Raw genomic sequence first — 22,883 nt, 5'->3', positions numbered from 1 at the left:
TCGCGGCATATAGACGACAGCAAAGGGTTAACATCACTGGGACCTGATCCAATCAGGTTCCGATGATGTTCCCTGTCAGAGCTATCGCTCTGCACCGCTCTCCCGCAGCGCTTGCAAGACCCTGGGGGTCCTGAGCGCTGCGGGACCACCCACCGTTTTTAAACGTCCGCACTGCACAGAGCCCAGGCAGAGCGGACGTTTATCTACAGTGGGTGGTCGGGAAGCGGTTAAAGTCATAAATAATCTCTTCTTAATGTAAAGGTTAGGAAGTTAACTATATTTGGACAGACTTTACCTAGTTTTCCAATATTCAAAATTTTCTGACTTGTCAGTGACATTATACTTAGTGATCTGAAATTCTGAATTATGGAAATCTCTGTTCTTAACTATTATAAATCCTTTTCCTCCATTCATCCAGTAGGAAGAGGGTTCTGAATTACTGTAGTGCTGCATAACTGGCTTCAGGGACCAGTCATAGCTGTAACAGCTGCAACCCTCTATATCTATGCCAAGGAGTGCAAGCACATTTCTATTGAATAATGGATGGTATAAAAGCACACAAACTACAAAAGAACAGACTTAGGGTGTCTTTACACAAAGCATTTTTCCTGGCTTTTTAAAGTATTTTTTTCCACAAAAACTCACTGTGGTTATATGTTAGCTGTGAATCAGGAAAGCAAATGCACTTAATATTTTTCCTACTATAACATCTTTTTTAACTTCCATTTTTTGGAATTTTCTGAGCAAACTCTGAATGTCCTTCAGTTGGTAAAACCTGTATAAATGAATGAATGTTGTGCTCTTTATTCCATTTCTTACATTATAAAGTAACTAATTCTAAGAAGAATCATTGAATTACATGATCTAGCTATAACATGGTTTACATTGTGATTTACAACCAAAAAATGGCAAACAAAATGTGTCTTAAAAAAAAGACACATTTTGTGTATTTTTGAAGAAAACCTCAACGTAATTTGCTTTCTGATTTTCAATTGTGTCTTGTTAGTTGTTTTTTAGTGATCTGAATTAATGTCTTTGATCTGAAATAGTAAAAAATAAAACCATTTGACCTTTAGTCTCAAATCAGATAAAAGTAAAGGGGTCCGTGTAGATAAAAGTAGTGGGTCTACTCCTACATATGAACATGGTTAAAATGTATAGTTATTGAGGTTGCAAAGTAAATACATGTAGTAATTTCACTTTTGACCCAGTTGTCCAGTCTAAAATTAAAAGTCTGCAGTCACTCTGTATGACTGCAGACTGGTGAATTCTCCCAGTGCATACTCCTGGTCAGAACCCGTCTAGTGTGTGTGTACCCACTAGATGGATGTGCCCACTAAACAGCTGCGCCCATTTGATGGGTCCTGCCCAGGAGTATGCGTATTGCATATTTGACTGCCGTTCCCAGGTCAGACAACGGCAAATCCTCGCAGCGCACAGTACATTCGCTGGGAGGATTCACACAGAGTAACTGCAGACTTTTCATCTTAGACCATGCAACCCCTTTAAATATCTTATCCTAAATAGCTTTGGAATTATAATAGCTTGGGGACATTACGAGTATTCTTCTATATCATACCTTGTCTCTCACAAATCCTATTTTTAGCATTATTTATGAACATTGTCATGATCATGAACAGTGACATTTGCTAAAGCTATTGAGCTTAATATGTTTTCTATTTAGTCTATTTATATGGTTCAATATACAGATCGGTTTAGCTACAACAGAGCTAGCTGCCTTCAAGTTTAGCTGTGCTTAATCAGCCTATTCTATTAATCATAATTAGTCAGTTGGTTGGCTCACTTAACCCTAATTCAAGCTCACCCATAATCATCGGCCCATCTAACGAGGCCAGCATTTACCCGACAAACGAACAAAATATGCGTTTGTCAAGTAATATGATTTCAACCCCTTCGCCCCGGGCGATTTTCCATTTTTTTGTTCACTTCACCCTTCTTACAAGAGCCATAAGTTTTTTATTTTTCCATCAATATAGACGTATAAAGGCTTGACTTTTGCAGGACAAGTTGTACTTTTGAATGACATCATTCATTCTGCCATATAGTGTGCTGGAAAACAGGAAAAAAATCCAAGTGTGGTGAAATTTCAAAAAAGTGCAATTTCACACTTATTTTTTTTTTTTTTACCATGTTATGCACTATATGGTAAAAATGACATTACAAAATGTTTCTCTAGGTCAATATGAGTACACAAATACCAAACATGTATATATATTTTTTTTAGCTAAGTGTTGGGAAAAAAAATTGGAAATTTGAAAGAATTTTTTTTTTTTGCTTTTGTAGCCAAGTCATACATTTATCACTTATCCTTTGAATAGGGTGCTTTTTTTTATTGATGGGATAACTCATTCAAAGTAATTTACCACAATCACACATCTTTTTTATAATTCACAGTGTCATTCCTGTGCAAGCAGAAAACTTATTTTTTATGCTCATGAACTACTACACTTGAGAGATACAATATAATGGTTTTCATATATATGCCTATTTTCATTCATGAGACAATAATTATTCAGAATGATTCATTAGTAGCAGCTAGGATCAGGATATTATTCTTGAATAATTTAACTCCTTCTGAATCATTTGGCTCACCTTGAAAATCCATGTAAAGAATGCTAATAAAGACATAATCAACTTCCCGAACCTTATGATTACGCATATTCAATAACTGAAAAATCTAAATGTTTGCATTAAACTAAGAATAAAATAATTAAAAGACATTCTGTGAAAGTTAACATTTAATAGGTTTCCAGCTAAGGGTTAAAATAAAGAGGCTTAAATATATATGAGTTTCATAAGAATGCTTAACTAAGCATAGCAGTAACTTAAATTAATTATGGGAGGGAATGAATATTAAGATTATCTGTTGCTTTTCACAGGTCTCTTGATGTTGGCCATTCACAATCTAGGTAAAACAGGAATATGCTTGTCTTATAAATTTTCTGACCGCTGAATCAAAATCTTTATTTACATTATTAATAAAAAAATAGTAACACAATTGAATGGATATAAATGGAGAAGAGTCAATGGAGAAATAGAATAATGCTTATTAATTAACCAAATTATGAGAAAAATTTAAATGATAACACTTATCCATTTTTTAAACTGTAATAATGTACTTGAGGAGAGTATGGACTACTTTACTCCTTACTACCACAGCCAGTTTTGTTCTTTATAATTTGATTTTTTTTTTTTTTGGTCTCCATCTTCTAACTTTTTTTTTCTTCAACATAGCAAAATGCTGATATGTATTTTTATGGGATATACTGCATTTTTAATGGAACTTCTTTTGGACACATATAATGTGATGAAAAAATGCTATTTTTCAAGGTAATGGAAAAAACAGTAATTCTGCAATAGTCTTTCCTTTGCCATGTCATGGTAACATGACATGCAAACTTGTTGAGGGAGGGCAGCAATGACCCTTCACGGTTGACCAAGTGAGTGTCAAATTATTATGTTACAAGGTTGATTGCAATCAGGAAACCAGACGGAGACAAAGCTCTGTATGGGAGGATTTGATAATCTCTAACCCCGTTTATTTCTACTTAGCATTATATATTGTTTTGAGTATATCAATAGCCAATCACCTACAGCAATACTACAGGCTTCAACCAATGTTAGTACAATTATTACGGAAACACACATATGGTCATATTATCGTTAGTTCGGTGCATGATGGAAAGTTACAAGGTTACACATCCCGGCTCAGTCTAGTTAGATAACAGGAGCAAGGTGTCTCATAGAATGTTTTCGAGAGGAAAAGTTCTTGTGAGAAAATTGCATGTGAAGCAGGATAAAAGAATGAAAGAATGTATATAGTAATAATAACAAGATTTTAGGAGCAAGCTGCTAAAATGGAGTAGCTATAGCATGAATATCAATATGTCCTTTACATTTCCCCCCTAAAAATTATGTTAATATCAACAATAGAAGTGCTTTCCCAGGGTCATGCTTTGAGCCTGAGGGACATTGGTCTTCACTCAATTAGTGCCCTTGTTACCAATTGAGGCTGTCGCGGCATGTCCATCCCCCCTTGTTTGTCGATATAATCATAAAGCTCTGATCTTCAGACGTGAGGTTGGTTGGGGCAAGCGGGTAAAGGTCATCATTCCCTTGTCGTCCAGGTCCTCAATGCTGGTTACATCTGGGAGGTCTGTGTATAGTAGCACTGGATGTTGGTTGACAGGGTTCTCCTTGCTCTCTGATGACTGGCAGGTTTTCCTCATGCAAATTGGAATACAATAAAAGACTGGTTTTAGTAAGATATATATTAACAAAATGCAAACAACAATATGCAACACTCCTTGTAATATTCCAGCAATCCATCCACCAATCCCTTTAAACCAATTAGCAGGATTTAAAAAGGAAAACATATCAGACCACCAACTGTCTTTGGTCAATTCGTTATGTTTGTTATATTCTTCCCTGCGTTTCCTAATGTCTTCCATTTTAGCCTTTAACCATATGGTAGAGTTGGGGTCAATATAGTGACAACAGGCTGGGCCTATAACCTGACACATCCCTCCTTGTGCTGCTGTCAAATAGTCCAGCACTAAAGTATGTTGATTAGCTACTATAATAAGTTGATTCTGCACTGCAACAGTAGTATTAATTACTTCCAATACACTCCAAATCTGGTCATCTAAGTAGTCAGTGACTTCCACTAATTTGTCCCACATCTGTGTTACCATAGGACAGAGGAAGACAGTACTCTGCTGTAGGCTATTCCAGGTATTGACTAGTCTAACCATACATATTATCATAAAACATCTCAGGATGGTTGACGTTTGCAGTGTGAAGCATGGATCCATGTTGACTTCCCTTCAAGTCTTACTGCTGTTGGGGTTGTAAGGAGCACTTGGTATGGTCCGTCATACAATGGTTCTAGTCCGTGTTTTCGAACATGCCTCTTCACATACACATAATCTCTGGGCTTGAGGGTATGACAACCTTCTGCATCAGTTGGATCTGGAATAGAAGATGATACTAACGCATGGGTGTTAGTGCTTTGGCAAGCTGAATCACATACTGTACAACATAATCCGTTTCTTCTGATAATTGTTGTGGGGTAAATCGAGCTATAGCTGGTTGTAACACAAATAGTATCTCATAGGGTGACAGCTTATGTTTCCCTATGGGGGTGGTACGTATGTGATATAGTGCAATGGGAAGGAGCTCAGGCCACTGGGCCGTAGTCTCCTGCATCATTATGGTCAATTGCCTTTTCAGTGTGCCATTACTTCTGGAAATGGGTCAATCGGAATAGGTTTGGTGAGAGTGTGTTTGTTAGGTCTGCCATCTACACCGATCAATATTAGATTGTCGTTAGAAAATTGGACTGGTAGACCCTGGGGCAGTTCAGTGGATTTTAAAATGGAATTGGCCGCCCAAGTGTCTACCATGAGCTTCACCGGATTCCCTCCTACTGGGAGAACTACAGATGAAAAGAGCCCAGGGGTGGTTACGGGCATCACGATGGCAGACTCTGGTTGGCCTCCATTTCAGAATGGACGGTCTTGGGGGACATTTTCTCATGAGTCTCGTGGGCCGGGTGTCCTATTTCTAGATAGGGTCGGTTTGGCAGTGCACTGGCTAGCAGGGGTGTGACAGTCTATTTGGAAGTGTCCCGTCCGGCCACACCTCCAACACTGAAGACGGGAATTCACTACTGGTCTTTTCCCGGGATACATTACTCGTTGATTAGGTACTGCCATGGGGTAATAGTGGGGCTGTAAGTTAGGATACTGTGTTGTAGGTACTGCGTGTGCCTCAACTGCCACTGCAGCGGGTTTGGATTTAGGCTTAACCGCAGAAGCGGTTCCGGCAACACTTTTCTGGAAGCTTTTTGCTACTTTTAGGGCATCTCCTGGGGTGGCTGACTCAACATCTGGTCTAACAGCCAATATTGCGTCCTTGATTTCAGTACGTAAACCCTGGATAAAGGCAGACACTAACAGCTGGCAATGAGTTTTAGTATGCAAGGAGAACCCAAGGTCCTTATAGACCTACATAAGACGCCCATAAAACTTCTCAGCCGACTCTCCCTTCTCTTGAGTAACATCTGTGAGGGTAGTGGATTGATCAGCCAATTTATCCTGAGCCCATATCTTAAGGGAGTTACATAAGTCAACCCCACTCTCATACATATTGGAGTCTAATACTCTGTTATATGGGATAGCAGTCTCTATCATCGGATAATATCCTTCACCGGCTTTTACACGGAGCAGGTGTAAAAGATGTTGCCTTGTTGTTGAATATAACTCTCTATTTGCGGCCATGCCCCTGTAAAAAGCCATGGGGGAATGTTCGGGATCCGGGAGACGGTTACACAGAGTATCCGTCTATGCTGGGGTAAACGGGGTATATTTGGATGGGCTGGTATTCTGGTCCGCTTCCTCCATTTCCTCCAACTTTGTGCGAGAGGGTGGAGGTGGAGGGAAATCAGGGGGGAGATCAGCACGAGTACTGATTGTTGGGAGATCTTGAAGGTAGGGGAACACTGGGGGAGACCAGATATCGGGTCTGATCGTGGGTTTGATTAGTTGAGCGGCATAATCGTCGAGATCCCTGTCGATGGCCAAGAGTCTTATCTCTCTCAATTTAGTTGGATGCATGGCGATGTATTGCTTTATAGCCCCGACTATTATTTTGGTCGCATCCTGTTTTGGATATCCAAAGATACCTGTGGAAATAAATGGCAGGGCTAGAGTTGGGACCGCATGAAGCTGTGATGCGTATTCTATGGTGTTCTGAATTGTTTCTGTAAGCAGGTGTTGTGACCTGGGTACATCCAGGGGATCATATCTTGGTCCCACAGCATGTATAACATACTGACATGATTGCTGTCCCGCTCTTGTAGCCATCACCTCTCCTTCTCTTAACAGACCGTGGTCACAGATGTGATCATTGGATGCAGTTTGCATTGTAGGTCCCCTAAGACGACATATTTCTGCAGCTAGCCCCCACCCGTGCTGTAGTCTTGCATTTGTTGCATTTACAATGATCCCAAATTGCTGTTGCGGTATACTCCCCATGCCTATTCTCAGTATAGGGGAAAATTCCGGAGGACCATTCAGTAAAACAGATGCCACCTCCTGGTACTCGTGTCCATGTTCTATTTCCCCAGTTCGGGAGAGGGTGAATAGGGTAGAGTTTGGAGGACCCTGGGTCTCCCCGAATGGAGTGTGGACCATGGCGGGAGCAGGTGGGAGCAATGGTTTATAATACCCATCGTCAGCGTTAAGTAAAGGGAAGGCTGGTGCTGCAGCACCGGGTCTGCGTGCTCCACAATTATAGCACGTCTCGCGCCATCCCGGATTAGTGGCCCAACACACATTACAGAGCCAGCCATCTGGGTTATACGGTGGTGGCTGGCCACCAGTGGGAAGTGCAGGGTATTTAATCTCCTAAGGTATAAATTGCTCAGTTTTTGGATTCAGGGCCTGGGGTACAGTTACATTTGTGGGGATAGGGGATGCTTCTTGTAGCGTCGGTGTCCCTGCCTCCTGCTAGGCAGGGACGCCATTCCCCTCACCTCTCCGCTCCGTGCCCGGCATCTTCCTCCCCCTCTGCTGGCAGCGCGCGCTGCTTCCCGGCCACTGTGCTTAGGGCGCGCGCGCTCCCCCTCTCTTAAAGGGGCCGCGCGCAACGTCCTAAGTAGTCCCCGGCCAATGGCCGGAGGATCTCACCATATATAAGTCACCTCCTCCAAAATGGAGGGGCCCGAGCAATGTTGTTGCAAAGCCTTTCAACTCACCTTCAGCCCTCAGGACCCGTTACCAGATACCTGCCAGTTACCTGCCAGATTCCTGCTTGATACCTGCCTGATTCCTGTCTATCTGCTTGCATTCCTGCGGTCCGACAGTCTGCCTACCAGCACCTGCCAGTCTGTCTATGGATCAGTCTGCCCGTTCACCTGGGAGCGCCCACCTGCTACCTGCCTGCTAGCCTACCTGGAGGCTCTGCCGTCACTTGCCGTGACCACCTGCCAGCCAGCCATGAGACTCTTACCCGCTCACCTGGGAGCGCTCACCTGCTACTTGCCTGCTAGCCTACCTGGAGGCTTAGCCGTCACTTGCTGTGACCACCAGCCTGTCCAGAGACTCTTGCCCGCTCACCTGGGAGCGCCCACCTGCTACCTGCCTGCTAGCTTTCCTGGAGGCTCTGCCATCACTTGCTGTGACCACCTGCCTGTCCAGAGACTCTTGCCCGCTCACCTGGGAGCGTTCACCTGCTACCTGCCTGCTAGCCTACCTGGAGGCTCTGCCGTCACTTGCTGTGACCACCTGCCTGTCCAGAGACTCTTGCCCGCTCACCTGGGAGCGCTCACCTGCTACCCACCTGCTAGCCTACCTGGAGGCTTAGCCGTCACTTGCTGTGACCACCTGCCTGTCCAGAGACTCTTGCCCGCTCACCTGGGAGCGCCCACCTGCTACCTGCCTGCTAGCTTACCTGGAGGCTCTGCTGTCACTTGCTGTGACCACCTGCCTGTCCAGAGACTCTTGCCCGCTCACCTGGGAGTGCTCACCTGTTACCTGCCTGCTAGCCTACCTGGAGGCTCTGCTGTCACTTGCCGTGACCACTCGCCTGTCAAGAGACTGTTCCCGTCACTTGCCGTGTCCGTTCTGTCCTTCTACCCTGAGACTGTTCTTGTCACCTGCCGTGTCTACCTTCCCGCCTTCCCTGGGAGCCACCTGCCTCCTTACAAAGACTGCCCCTTTGTATAATAGCTCAGAGGTTCCACCTCCCAGACCCGTTACACTTCTTTAGGGGCTTCAGATTCGATTTGTGGAGAAATAAGTTGGGAAGGGGAATCTACTTCCTCCTCTACCATTTCCCCATCAGCTTCATTTTGTAGCACAAAACAGCCAGTCTTTGTTACAGCGCTAGATAATTTTCCCTTCTTGACATAAAAATAATTGAAATAACCAGGCTTCATCTCCTCCTCTATTTTAACATATCCTTCATCACAAATCTCATGTGCAACTTTCCTAAACTTTTCAGCGTCTTCCAACAATCCACAGTCAACTAGTCTACCCCTTTTCTTCCTTATTCCTTCGTCCCACAATGTAGGCTGAAGTCTCCCTTCCATGGGAAACTTTAACACCTTAAACACTTTTGGTGCATTCTTAAATGATCTTTTCCCTTCTCGACTGACCATGATAGTCATCACATCCTCTCCCTCCTGAGGGGGAGTCACTTTTTTTCTGCTCCACGGAAACATTGATTAATCACTGCACTGCTGCCTTTCGACTGACAAAGATCCTTGATTTGTGTACAGTACGAGTCCAGCCGGCCTCAGCTTCTGTTCCACTGACTCACCCCTCCCGTCGGGGGAGTCACGTACGGCACTAGGTGAAAGGAGGAGAGCTCTCATCTGCAGCTCTCCGGACACTCAATATAGTTATATCTGTGTGCGTGTCCTACCCAATCTTCGATCACCTGCCGCGACTGAAACTAATACTGTTCAGTCTCCTAAGAATCTTTGTCAGAAGTTAAGGAAGATTCATACAATATTCACTTGTCAATCCGAGGTGGTATTGTTTTAAAAGTTATCAATATCAGACCCCTAATGGGACTACACCCCTATAGTCTCACCTCTCACTATATCCAACCGGGACATCCGGAGATACTGCAAACAACCACGCACCATGTGGAAACCATGCCAAATGGTCAGTATCACTAGTAAAGAACTCGTGCACTTACCGTGGCTTTTGTGGGGGATGATCAGTCCCAATTCCAGTGGGGAAGGCCGAAAGCAAGTCTCTCTTTGTGGACGTCCAGGGGTGGTGGGGCGTCCCTGGTTAGGGATCCGAGTCACGGCACCAAGCTGTTGAGGGAGGGAAGCAATGACCCTTCACGGTTGACCAAGTGAGTGTCAAATTATTATGTTACAAGGTTGATTGCAATCAGGAAACCAGACGGAGACAAAGCTCTGTATGGGAGGATTTGATAATCTCTAACCCCGTTTATTTCTACTTAGCATTATATATTGTTTTGAGTATATCAATAGCCAATCGCCTACAGCCATACTACAGGCTTGAACCAATGTTAGTACAATTATTACGGAAACACACATATGGTCATATTATCGTTAGTTCGGTGCATGATGGAAAGTCACATGGTTACACATCCCGGCTCAGACTAGTTAGATAACAGGAGCAGGGTGTCTCATAGAATGTTCTTGAGAGAAAAAGTTCTTGTGAGAAAATTGCATGTGAAGCAGGATAAAAGAATGAAAGAATGTATATCGTAATAATAACATGATTTTAGGAGCAAGCTGCAAAAATGGAGTAGCTATAGCATGAATATCAATTTGTCCTTTACAAACTCTATTCCTTGGATCATTATGATTACAATGATACTAAAGTTGTTTTTTTTTCATATTTTACTGATTTTGCACATGGAAAACAGTTTTAAAAAAATGATTATTGTGTACAGCCACTATTTTATTTAACTTTTGATGGAGCTGTACAAGGATTGTTTTTTGTAAGACCACCTGTAATTTTATCAGTACCATTTTAAGTAGATTTGTTTTCCAATCCTTACTCTTTCCTATTCGCCAGCTCGTTCTTATTGCTGCTTATTAACTATTTAGATGCTGCAATCAATCTCTGATAGCTCTATATAAATGGTGTTGCATGCGCATGCCATGTTGGACAATGATGGCAGGTGAACTGAAAGCCATCATCAATATAATCTTTGTACACACATAAAGTCCAGCTTGAGAATTGGCTTCATAGGAGATCAGAATTTTTGCTTAATTCTAAAGTATTGCAGAGTTTTAAACAAATCCTCTGGGGGGATGACGGGAAAAAAATAAGTTAAAGTTCATTTGAAAAGTTTAAAAAAAAATGAAAAACATTTTTTTCACTTACCCCCTTTTTCTCAATTTAAGACTGTGCACACGTTGAGTATTTGGTCAGTATTTTACATCAGTATTTGAAAGCCAAAACTCAGGTTTCTATTATACTTTTCCTCTGATTGTTCCACTCCTAGATTTGGCTGACAATTACTGAGGTAAAAAACTCACCAAATACTGAACATCTGCATGTGGCCTAATACTAAACAATTTTAAATAGAAAACAATATTTGCTATCATTGCTCCTGTAAAACACTGTACTATGAAAATGCTAAATTAATTAAAATGCTGCAGAGAGCAAAAAAATGAAAATGTCAAATCTTAATAATTTGCATCCCCCCAAAATGGAATTAAAAGCAAACATTAAATGGACTCCAAATGGTATGGATAAAAATTCATCTCACTAGCCAAAAAGCAACACTTTACACAGTTCCATAAGAAAAGAAAAGTTAAGGGTTTCAGAAAATTGCTACACAAAGAATTTTTTTTACAAAGTTGGGATTTTTTTTAATTACTAAATATGAACAAATATAAGCAAGTTTGTTATCACCATAATTTCACTGACCTATGGAATCATATTGTCTGGTCATATTTACAGCACAATGATCTCCCTAAAAGGAAAATCCAAAAAATTGAGGATTTGCATTTTTTTCACCATTGCACCCTATTTTTTCTTGTTTCTCAAACTGTATATGGTAAAATGAATAGTCTGTGCCATTCAAAAAGTTATAGCTGAAAAATAAAAGTAAATAAGTAAAAAAGTTAAGGCTGTTGGGAGAAGGGGAAGAAAAAAACAGCAGCTCTAAAATAAAAAATTGCCTGGCTTGGATTGTGTTAGTTACCTTTTATTATTTTTTTATGATTCTACTTAAACAAAAACAGCAAATAACTTTATAATACAAGCTGCTACAAACAATAACGCAAATTATCTCCAATTTTACTTTTATTTTCTTTTTTTATATTTTTTTAATAATTTTATTACGTTTTTTTAAATGTTAGCAGTGCAGGAAGTAGTGTCGAGCAAGTGATGCTGGAAATTGAATCTAAAAATGTTCAAATTTGTGTGAAACCGTGAGTTTCAGGAAATTCAACTCAAACTCAATCCTCCACAGATCCATCCACTCATCTATGGATGCTATGACTGCTGGGGGTCTGATGGAAATCCTCTGTATACCATCACAGTGCTTTAGAGAAACTCAATCTGTGGCTGGACTTCAAAAGAGACAGTGATTTTTACTATAAACAGCAGTACTATAGTATTGCTGTAGATAGCACAGGTTCAGATATCCTGTATGTGAAAAAAATAAAAACACATACCAACTTGAATCACCCCCTCTTGCCCCATTAAAAACAAAGAGAATAAAAATATAAAAAATATGCATTTGTGGCATCACTACGTCCATAAAATTTCAATGTTACAAAATATTAAATTATTCAGCCTGATTAGTAAACACCATAAAAAAATTAAAAACTCCCAAATTGCATTTTTTGGTTGAAATAAAGCTGCAAATAATGCAATAGGAAATAATCAAAATGTCATATGCATTCCAAAATGGTATCAATGAAAGCATCGGGTTTCCTCGTAAAAAATGAGCCCTCCACAGTTACATTGACTGAAGAATGAAAATGTTATGGTCTCAGAAAATAATAATCAAAGTCATAAAAATAAATATTTTATTAAATAAAAAAGGAAAAATGAAAACTGGCCATATTGGGAAGGGGTTCCCTTGCCTCCATGGCCAATTTTCATGTTTTCATTTGCATTTTTCACTCTGCTTCATCCAAGAGCAATAACTTACGAGACAAGCTTTAGTTTTAAAGGACACCATCAATTTTGCAATAAATTGCACTGATAGTTAGGAAATAAATTCCAAGTGGGATGAAATGGTGAAAAAAATTAAATTCCGTTATCGTTTTTTGGGTTTTGTTTTTATCATAGTAAAATTTAAAAAATTGAGAGTGCTCAGATGTTGATGCCTTTTTAATAGCATAGCAAAAATCTGCTGACAGACTCCCACTAAACAATATCAACCACTGAGGACTCTCAATTTTTTTATATTTTCATAATTCATTTTATCGTAAAAAAAAAATACCTGGAAACATGATTCCTTGGGTTAATACAATTATGGTGATACCAAAAGTGTACAGATTTATTTTTATTTAAATTGTAAAAAAAATTTGAAAGTTTGTAAAATAATTTTTGGTCTGTGTTGCCACTTTCAGAGACCCCTAACATTTTTATATTTCTGTGAATGGATCTGTATTTGTTTCTTGTGTGTTTAGCTGACTTTTATGGATACCAATTTAAAATACATACAAAGTTTAATTTTTTTATTATTTTTTTATTTACAAGAGTTAATTAATTTGATATTTTGCTAGACTGATCTTTTATGAATACGGCAATGCTAAGTATATTTTTAATTTATTTATTTTTAAATGAGGGAAAAGAAGGGGTGCTATGAATTTTTTTTTAATTATTTATTTTGTTAAACTATATATTTTTAATATTTTACTTTTTTTCTATTCAATTAGGGGACTTGAACCTGGGACCACAGTGTTACAGTATATAGTAAAAGTTGAAGGCTCCTTTGAAGCTCAGTCTGTGGCTGAGCCTCAATGAAGTACCAAGATAGCTGTGATGAGACCTTGTTGCCATGGTTTCTCATTGTGCCAAGCTATTCTATTGCGAGGAACGATGCAAGCCATTGACCATGAACCACTTCATTTAAAGTTTGTTGTTAGAGATTTACAGTGGCATCTAAATAGTTAACAGCAGCAATCTGACTTCAGCTCTGCTCACTGCTGCAAAAGACAGATTCCAGTTAAGTAACAAAGCAGTATCTACCATGTGTGGAGAGAGCTCAGTTCTTTAGCCCCCCTCCACGCATGGTGACCCCAGTGCTAATGTACATTTTCATCATTTTATACTAAAGGGTTAAAGATTAAGTTCAATTGTTATGATTTTTTAAAATGCGGGGAGTATTCTGCAAATTCTTAAAGACTTACATTTAAGGATTCTTTAAAACTGTAACTATCCTTTTATACCACCTACATGTACTCTATAGTGATTGATATTTTATTCTCACTGTTTTAAATATTATATTAAACATATTTATATATATTTGTAATATGAAAAAGAATAATACAATATATATTTATTTTATTAATATTTGTTTTTAAGCCTACCACACACTTTGTTAGGCGTCAGTCTGGGGCTGGATTTGAAATGGGTCCAGGATCTTCTGTGGTCTCCCATTCCTGGCCAGCCAGGGCTGATACTGCTTAGCATTGTTGTCAGCCTCAACGCCTAGCTGTTCCACGAGCCCTGCAGATTGTCTTCCAGGCATCTGTGCCTAGCAGTGTTAAGCATAGGCTGCAGAGGGAGACAGGGCTCGTGGAGTCTAAGTCCAGGATTCGCCGCACTGAGCATGTCCGTGACCTGGCGGATCATCATTGTTGGTTTGGCACCCACCTGTCCCGGTGACCTGGCACTGCCTGATTGGTCACGGGTGTCATCACCAATGGTGCGACAGTGGGGCAGGGCTTAATCTTTAAAAGGCCCGCCCACAAACATGGCGGTGCACTCAGATCATTTGAGCTAGCTGTTTGTGGTGTGCACGCTGACTCCGGGCTCAAAGAGCCATAGTTTCCGCTAGGCAGGTTTAGCTCCATAGAGGCAGGTTAGCTTCATAGAGGCAGGTAGCTTTGCTTCGCTGACTGACTCTGACCAGGGGGTTCGCCCTTACACCCCGAGCTGCCTGTGAGTTTAATAGAGCGGGTTTGCTCAGTCCGGTAGCACACCGGCTGAGTGCTCGAATACCCGGCGGGAATCACCCACAAGCTAGCGCCATCTCCTATAGCGTAGCGCCTGTACCGAAGACAGGGCTACTGCTCATAGTCCGGTCACACGTCTCCCTGCGGTTCTTGGAGAATGTGTGAACCGCTTTAGCGCCAATCCCCATAGCGTAGCGCCTGTATCAAAGACAGGGCTACTGCTGTTCCCACGGACGCACGTCTCCCTGCGGTTCTTGGAGATTGTGCGTACCGTCTTACCCTTCTGTGTGCGTTAACACAAAGGGATAAGATTATTGTTAGGTGCGTCGCCGGTCGCTCTCTCCTCCGTGCAGTAAACGGAGATAGAGCGTACCGCTATACCCTGTCCGGTGTGAAGTTAACACGGAGGGGTTTATCATTTAGTTGTTGTTTGCCTTTCCACCCGGGAAGTGTTCGGCAGCAGTCCTCCAGGCTGCATCGCGGACCCCGGGGTCGGTTGCGTTCCATTAAATAAAGTTGTCTGCAACCACTCCCCTTAACACACTTTTACCTTGTACAGCATAACAAACACTTAAAATGATAAGTGGATATGCCATTTGTAAAATGGTGTATATATTTATAATGATTTCTATGGCTAACAGCTAGTGGAGCTTGAAATGTGTCAGTGAGATACTCATTGATTTTATATGATATTTGGAATACACTGGATTTTATCGAATTTCTTATGTGCTGGATATATGTTGTCAGTTTTCTATTCTCAGTGGTCCCCTTGTCACTTAAGAACCAGGCTGTTTATTGTAAAATTCCTTCACCAGTGAGACGATCACTGCTGCGTCTTTTGGACATTTGCTGCATTATTTTGCAATGTATTACATGATTGTTTTAACACTTTTATATTGCATTATGCAGGCAGAAATACATCAGTGATTTCAATTCAAACTGAAGAGTAACACCATATAAAAATAAGAAGCCTAAGAAAAGAAAATATTTCTTTAAATGTAATCAATATAGAGATTTGTCCATTTTGGACAAAGAAAGAATGATTATATTGCCAGTAGTTTAAACTCTTTTGTACTAATTTGAAAAATGTTCACTAATATATTTTAGATATTTTATTGTGTTTAAAGTTTAATAACTATCTTTTGAAAAAAATTTATCTATGTATTATATTTTCTGGTAGCCCTACAGCATCACATAATGGATTAATACTCTACCCCTAGCTAAATAGAAGATAGATTACAGAGCAATAGGCTAGGCTCACACAACTGTATATTCTCTCATTCCAGTGAATGGAGCTGATTAAGCTATTCACACTCTGATAAAATTCTGATTAGAGTTTGATCAGTGTGAGCATATTGTGATCCGATTCTCTCACAAAAGGAAAAGATAGGAAAAAAAATGTTGCCCATTCCTTTCCTGATAGATGAAGTCTTAGTAAGGACCAGAAGTCTGGCAGGGATGGCAGTGGTGTAGGGAAAGACTTCACACACAGGTGGCAGGTACAGTGGGTGCACATTGTATGGCGTGCACATGAATGCCCATTCCGTTTCTTGATTCAGGAAGTCTTTGATGGCGCAGTTGTCACCTTCTGATGATGTCACTCATGCACCTTATATAAAGCAGTGCTGCCTGTTTCTGGGAGCTCTCCTGCCAGGGAGTTGTTCCCTCTGTATACTTCTGAACCCTAAGGGACGGTTGTTCCACAGTTGTTCTGATAATAATGTTACCCTTATTCCTTTTCAGATGTCAGATCAGAAAAGGAAAAGGTGTTAGAACCTTCCTGTTAGTTTTTTCTATCTTGTGTTTTGTGGTCAGGTGACTTCTGGTTTATATTCCACCTCCGCCCTTCTGGCTGTGCTGGACTTCAGTGTTCTACTGTCTCTCTAGCCTGGTGCTTCTGTGCCTTTCTCTGTCAAGTTCGCTTGGTCCTCTGGGACCTCTAGTACTTTTTGTCAGTTTGTCTTTTTTTGGTTCTGCAACAACTTCTGTTTAGGAGGTGTCCCTTTTTGTCCCAGTCCTTAGTTCTTTTAGGGACCCCTCCCCTTAATTCTATAGGTCTTCATTCAGACTAGCCGAGGACTAAGTTGGGTCTGTTCACTAGGAACAGGCAGCCCGAAACATCGTAGAGATTCAGCTTAGTCTTACTGTAGGGACAGCTTTCCCCTATCTTTACTTAGTACTTGTTGTAGATAATAACAGTAAGTCCAGCCCAAAAAACTAAAAGGAAAGAAATTTGGGGATCAGTATGGTTTCCATCCAGGATTTGGCTCAATGCCTGCAGGGATTGTTTCTGGAGGTGGGCGAGCTTCAGAAACACGTGAGTAGCTGTCCTGGAGCGCATTTTGTAGAACCCAATGTAGGACTGCCTGATGATTTTTATGGTAAACAGCAAGATTTTTTTTCCTTTAAAAATGCTTGTTTGTTACATTTTCGTTTGAGACCAAGGTCCTCTGGGAATGAATCACAGCGCATTGGTTTTATTATGTCACTTTTGCGCAATGAACCACAAGGGTGGGCCTTTTTTCTCCAGCCTAATTATCTGTGTTTAAGGTCTGTTGAAGAATTTTTTTCTGCTATGGGGCAATTATATGATGATCCTGATTGAATCTCATCTGCTGAATCAGAACTTAGACGTTTGAATCAGGGGTCAGATGATGTTGAAAATTATTGCACACACTTCAGGAGATGGGCTTCAGAAGTTAAGTGGAATGATTCGGCGCTGAGATGTTTATTTCTTGCTGGTCTGAGTGAAAGGGTTAAGAATTTGCTAATTGCATTCCCTGCACCTGAGACTCTGCAGGAAGCTATGCAGTTAGGTGTTCGTATAGACAGGAGACTGAGGTGCAGGCTCAATGAGGTAAAGACTCCTGTAATGTCAGGTCCTAGTCCCCAGAAAATCTGCTCTGACGGCAGGAACCGATGGAGGTTGGGACGATGTCACTCCGCTCTCAAGAAAGAGATCGGAGATTCGGCGAGGGATTGTGTCTTTATTGTGGTTAAGCTGACCATTTGATTAAGTATTGTGAGCGTCGTTTAAGTAAAGAAAAAAAAAAGGTCACTTACGCCCGTATAGCTTGTTTACGCTGTGCAGGAGTATTTCTTTCTGGGAGTACTACTCTGCAGGGAGATTTGATTGAATTTCAGGTATTTGTGGATTGTGGCTCAGCACTTAATGTGATTGATAAAGGGTTTTTGGAAAACCTTAAATTGAAATCCAAACCTTTGTCATCACCTATTTCTGTGGTTGCAATTGATAACACTCCTTTGAAATGTATTACTCACAAGACTGCTGCAATTCCCCTCACTATCAATGGAGTTCACCAAGAAAGTTTGGACTTGGTTGCTTTGGATTATTTGCCCTCTCCAGTTGTTCTAGGATTGCCTTGGTTAAGACTGCACAATCCTTTATTGGACTGGTCTACTAATGTGATTAAGTCTTGGAGTCCGAAGTGCTATGATAAATGTTGTAATGGTCGCATTGCGGCTGTGGAAAAAGGGGAATTACCGGTACCTATTCAAGATTTTTGGAGGGTTTTTTCAGATGAGGAGTCACAAGTTTTACCTCCTCATAGGGATTATGATTGCGCCATTGAGTTTGTTCCGGGTGCTACTCTTCCCAAAAGTCGCTTGTTTAATCTGACTATGACTGAAAGAAAGAACCAGGATGTTGAAAAGTTTTTGCGTTGTTTTATGACGGACAATCAAGAGGTGTGGTCTGAGTTTCTGCCTCTCGCAGAATTTGCTCTTAACAATCATACATCCTCCTCTGCTGGGTGTTCTCCTTTTTTTTGTTGTACTGGGAGACATCCGTCTTTTGGTTCGCTTTCGAAATTGTGGTCGGCGGTGCCAGAGGAGGAGAATTTTTCCAGTGATTTGGAGAGAGTTTGGACTAATGTACGTTGCAACCTTCAAGAGGCTAACAAGAATTCCAAGAAGTATTTTGACAGGAATCGTAAAGAGGTTTTGTTTACTGTGGGTGACATGGTTTGGTTGTCCTCGAAGAACCTGCGGTTGAGGATTCCCTCTTAAAAACTGGGTCCTAAGTTTGTGGGTCCATTTAAAGTGCTTCAGGTTGTTAACCCGTCTGCTGTTAGGTTGGATGTCCCTACTTCCTGGAAGATTAATCCTGTGTTTCATGTTTCCTTGTTGAAAAAGGCTGACGTATCTGATAGGGACGCCACTGTCACAGTTCCTCCTGTGGTGGAAGATGGAGAATTTGAAATTTCGCGTATTTTGAATTCTAGATGGCATAGAGGGAGATTACAGTATCTAGTCTCCTGGAAGGGTTTCGGTCCCGAAGACAACTCCTGGGTAAGGACGGATGATGTCTCTGCTCCTAGACTTGTTAAAGCTTTCCACAGGAGGTTTCCGAAGAGGCCTGGGCCTGGAGGATCCGGTGGCTCCTCATAAAAGAGGGGGTACTGTTAGAACCTTCCTGTTAGTTTTCTCTATCTTGTGTTTTGCGGTCACGTGACTTCTGCCTTTATATTCCACCTCCGCCCTTCTGGCTGTGCTGGACTTCAGTGTTCTACTGTCTCTCTAGCCTGGTGCTTCTGTGCCTTTCTCTGTCAAGTTCACTTGGTCCTCTGGGACCGCTAGTACTTTTTGTCAGTTTGTCTTTTTGTGTTCTGCAACAACTTCTGTTTAGGAGGTGTCCATTTTTGTCCCAGTCCTTAGTTCTTTTAGGGACCCCTCCCTTAACTCTATAGGTCTTCATTCAGACTACCTGAGGACTAAGGCGGGTCTGTTCACTAGGAACAGGCAGCCCGCTACATCGTAGGGATTCAGCTTAGCCTTACTGTAGGGACAGCTTTCCCCTATCTTTACTTAGTACTTGTTGCAGATCATAACAAAAGGATGTCAAAGCATAAACTCTAACTGTCTTTGATAATTGACTACCTGATACCCTGATCAGGACATCTGTTCCACTTGTCTGGATCTTGAGTTAACTCCCTCCCTCCAATCGAAAGCATCTATTTGAGCTGGTTCAAAGGTCAGCTGTCAAAAACCTTTCAATGGTTTCAATGGTTTAGAAGAAAAATAAAATCAAAGAAAATTTATGAAAACCAATCCTCAAGCAGTAATTACCTCTTCATCATTGATTAAATATTTTACTGCTGCAAGAACATATCTGTTATGGGATCTTCTTAATCCGTTTACTTTAGAGGATATGGGGAGTGTCTAGTTAATTGATTTTTGTGTTTACTGCACAGTAACCTATCTTCTGTTCCAACTAGGGGAAGAGTATTAACCCATTACATGTTGCCTATGCACTTCAGGAAATGAATCATTGAAGGCAAGTAAATTATAGTCTGTTTTGTCAGAATTGTGCAAACTTTTTTACTTTACTGTTGTTAGGTGATTTGTGTGAGAGATAATGTTTTTGCATGTACTGACTATAATAAATTAAATAACATAATATATTGATTAATAATTTTACTACATACTACTATAGTATATCTGTAATGGTCATTATTAGTGATGAGCGAGCACTAAAATGCTCGGGTACTCATTGCTCGAGTCAAGCACATTGGAGTACTCGGGTGCTCGACCCGAGCAACGAGCAGAATGTAAGTCTATGGGAAACTCGAGCATTTTTCAGGCGGCTCCCCCCGGCTGTCTGCAGAGGGGCTAAAAATTGCCCAAATCGATGGTAACAGTGCTCAAATGACATGGGAACAGCATGGGGAAGACCCCTGGAAGCATCTGACTCCCAGATCACTGCTGTCAACAACGTTGTCAGAGTATTACGCCACTTTTACAGACTCACAATAAAACATGCAAAAACGAAAACCAAAATGGATTTTCCTGGGAAATATGTTAAGGAACATCCTTTATAGGGTAATGACTTGTATATAAGGCAAAATAAATAACCAAAAACAAAAATACTCCTCCACACCTTGGGCTATGTTCACACGTAGCGTTTTTGATGCTTTTTTGCACTTTTGCATTGATTTCAACCAAGACAAATGCATTCACCAGGAAATGTAATTTTAACATTTTACAAACTTATCTGGCCATGTGGTCTGTGACACATCATCAGACACATGCATACAGTGCTGAAAAGACATGGGAACAGCATGGAGAAGACCTCTGGAAGCATCTCTGACTCCCTGGTCACTGCCTAAAAGTGTGCCCATCATAAGTGATCCTTGGCGCATGCGAAGATGCCTCCCACCATGCACCTGTCATTGTAGACTTATAACAATCACCATCCACGTCCTTCTCCCAGTGCAGCATTCATGTCAGGACTTCGAATATTTTTGATTACATTTTGGCCATTTTTGCCCTCTTTCAAGATGGTGTCTTTTGTCTCATGTGCCCCTTGTCTCCCTGCTTTATAACTCCACCCCAGCCTCTAGTCAGTGCTAGAGTTTTCTGTCTGTGACCTGTTCCTGGTGGTTTCCTAGTTTCCTGCTTTCCCCTGCAAACCTGTGTGGATCTCCTGTTACCTGCTCTGAGATTCTGCTGCATTCACTTGCTACCAGCATTCCTCCTTCTCCTGGCTGCTCGTGCTGCTTCCTCTGAGCCTCAGTCCTCACCTGCATTTTGCTAACAAGAAAGCTAGATTCTGCCCTGACTCACCTTCGTTAGATAGTTGCAGAGCACGGGTCTGTGCTGCACTATCAGGGATTTCCTTCCCAGGCCTCCCTGGATTATCTAATATATATTGTATGGACTTACTTGCATCTATATATATATTTGTGTATGGACTTGATAAAGACTTCCATGTTTTCTTGCATCCTCTAGTGTGAACTGTGCTTTACAGACTGCTCTGCTGATTGCATTTTCCCCTGAGAGTTTATGGACTTTGAGTTTTCGTCTGCACTTGTTTGAAACAGCGTGTGTTTATAATATAAACTTTGACACCTATAAACTGTGTTCTGTAGTATCTTTGTTTCATGCAAAGAGACTCCTGGGGTATCCATTATAATTAATACAGTTCAGTTGTCCCTACCCCATTCCTTGGAATGTAAGCACTAGTATGCAGCCAGCCACCCACCAACCTACAGGCTGCAATACTATACTGCCAAATTTTTGACAGCTGCTTGCACTTGAAATGTGGCCTTTTAGGCTCGTGGAGGCGGAAGCTTTTCATAACCTCATGGCGACAGCGACCGGGTATCCATACTCGGTCCCCAGCCGCCACTATTTGTCCAGGTGTCGTCTCTGCCTTCCACAAGCACGGGTCCCACAACATTACCCGTGCCCTCCCCAGGGCACTTACTGGGAAGGACCGCCTAACCACAAACACGTGGACAGGTGATTGTGGCCAGGGATGGTAGGGAGCCAGTCCACAACTTTTTTTGCTGAGTTGTATTTCACCACAGCCATTATCTTTAGCTTGGTGAAAGGATTTGGGAAACCATATCTATCCAGCTGTCATTTCTCCCAGGAAGTCCTCTAAAGCTGCTTTCACTTGAAATGTAGCCATTTAGGCTCGTGGAGGTGGAAGCTTTTCATAACCTCATGCTGGCGGTGGCCGGGTGTCCATACTCGGTCTCCAGCCGCCACTGTTTCTCCCGGTATCGTCTCCGCCTTCCACAAGCATGGGTCTCACAACATTACCCGTGCCCTCCCCAGTGCACTTATTGGGAAGGACTGCCTAACCACAAACACGTGGACAGGTGAATGCAGCCAGGGACGGTATGGAGCCAGTCCACAACTTTTTTTGCTGAGAGTTGTATTTAGCTCCGTGAAAGGACTGGCATAGAGGGAACCGCATTTACTCTGGGTGTCATTTCTCCCAGGAAGTCCCCTAAAGCAGCTTTTGCAGAAGCAATGGCAGCCCATCCAACATCAACCCATACTTCTCGGTGGTGCTTTGACACACAAACATCTTTCTTTGTGCATTTAATTTCATGACTACAGAGTTGGACAATGAACCAAGCAATGTGAACTGAGGTCTAAGATGGTACACATGCAAGAAATAGGAGCATGTTCACACTAGCAAAATGATGCAAAACCTACAAAAGACAAAAAATATATCTCATACCCTACCATCATTATATATAAATGTAAAGCAAAGTTGCATATGAAATAAAGGGGACTTAGTGAACTATTTTTGATCAAAAAAAGTATACAAGCCGTCCCACCAGCGACAAGGTGTCCCTAAATTGGGACGGTCCTACACTGTCTATATTAAAAACCTTACTGTATATCAAAGTTGAAGTAATGCATATAAAAGGGTAGACAAATAGAACCGGGTCCCAACATCAGACTA

At 41.4% G+C, this 22,883-nt stretch overlaps 1 long non-coding RNA gene across 1 annotated transcript in view; it reads right to left on the bottom strand.

The window, feature by feature from the left end:
• Positions 1-4,636: 4,636 nt before the first annotated feature.
• LOC141259492 (uncharacterized) overlaps positions 4,637-22,883 on the bottom strand; it is a 281,707-nt gene continuing 263,460 nt past the window's right edge. The window contains exons 3-4 of the long non-coding RNA XR_012318427.1: positions 9,730-9,853; positions 4,637-4,992 (exon numbers count right to left, since the gene is read on the bottom strand). This is a non-coding gene — a long non-coding RNA (uncharacterized lncRNA). The remainder of the gene's footprint in view (positions 4,993-9,729; positions 9,854-22,883) is intronic.

The sequence above is a fragment of the Phyllobates terribilis genome, unplaced genomic scaffold (genome assembly GCF_046119375.1).
Source record: "Phyllobates terribilis strain yellow unplaced genomic scaffold, ASM4611937v1 Scaffold_3__8_contigs__length_932513732, whole genome shotgun sequence".
In the NCBI taxonomy this organism is placed as follows: domain Eukaryota; kingdom Metazoa; phylum Chordata; class Amphibia; order Anura; family Dendrobatidae; genus Phyllobates; species Phyllobates terribilis.
The sequence above is the reverse complement of the archived record's forward strand: the minus strand, read 5'-3'. Positions and strand labels throughout refer to the sequence as shown.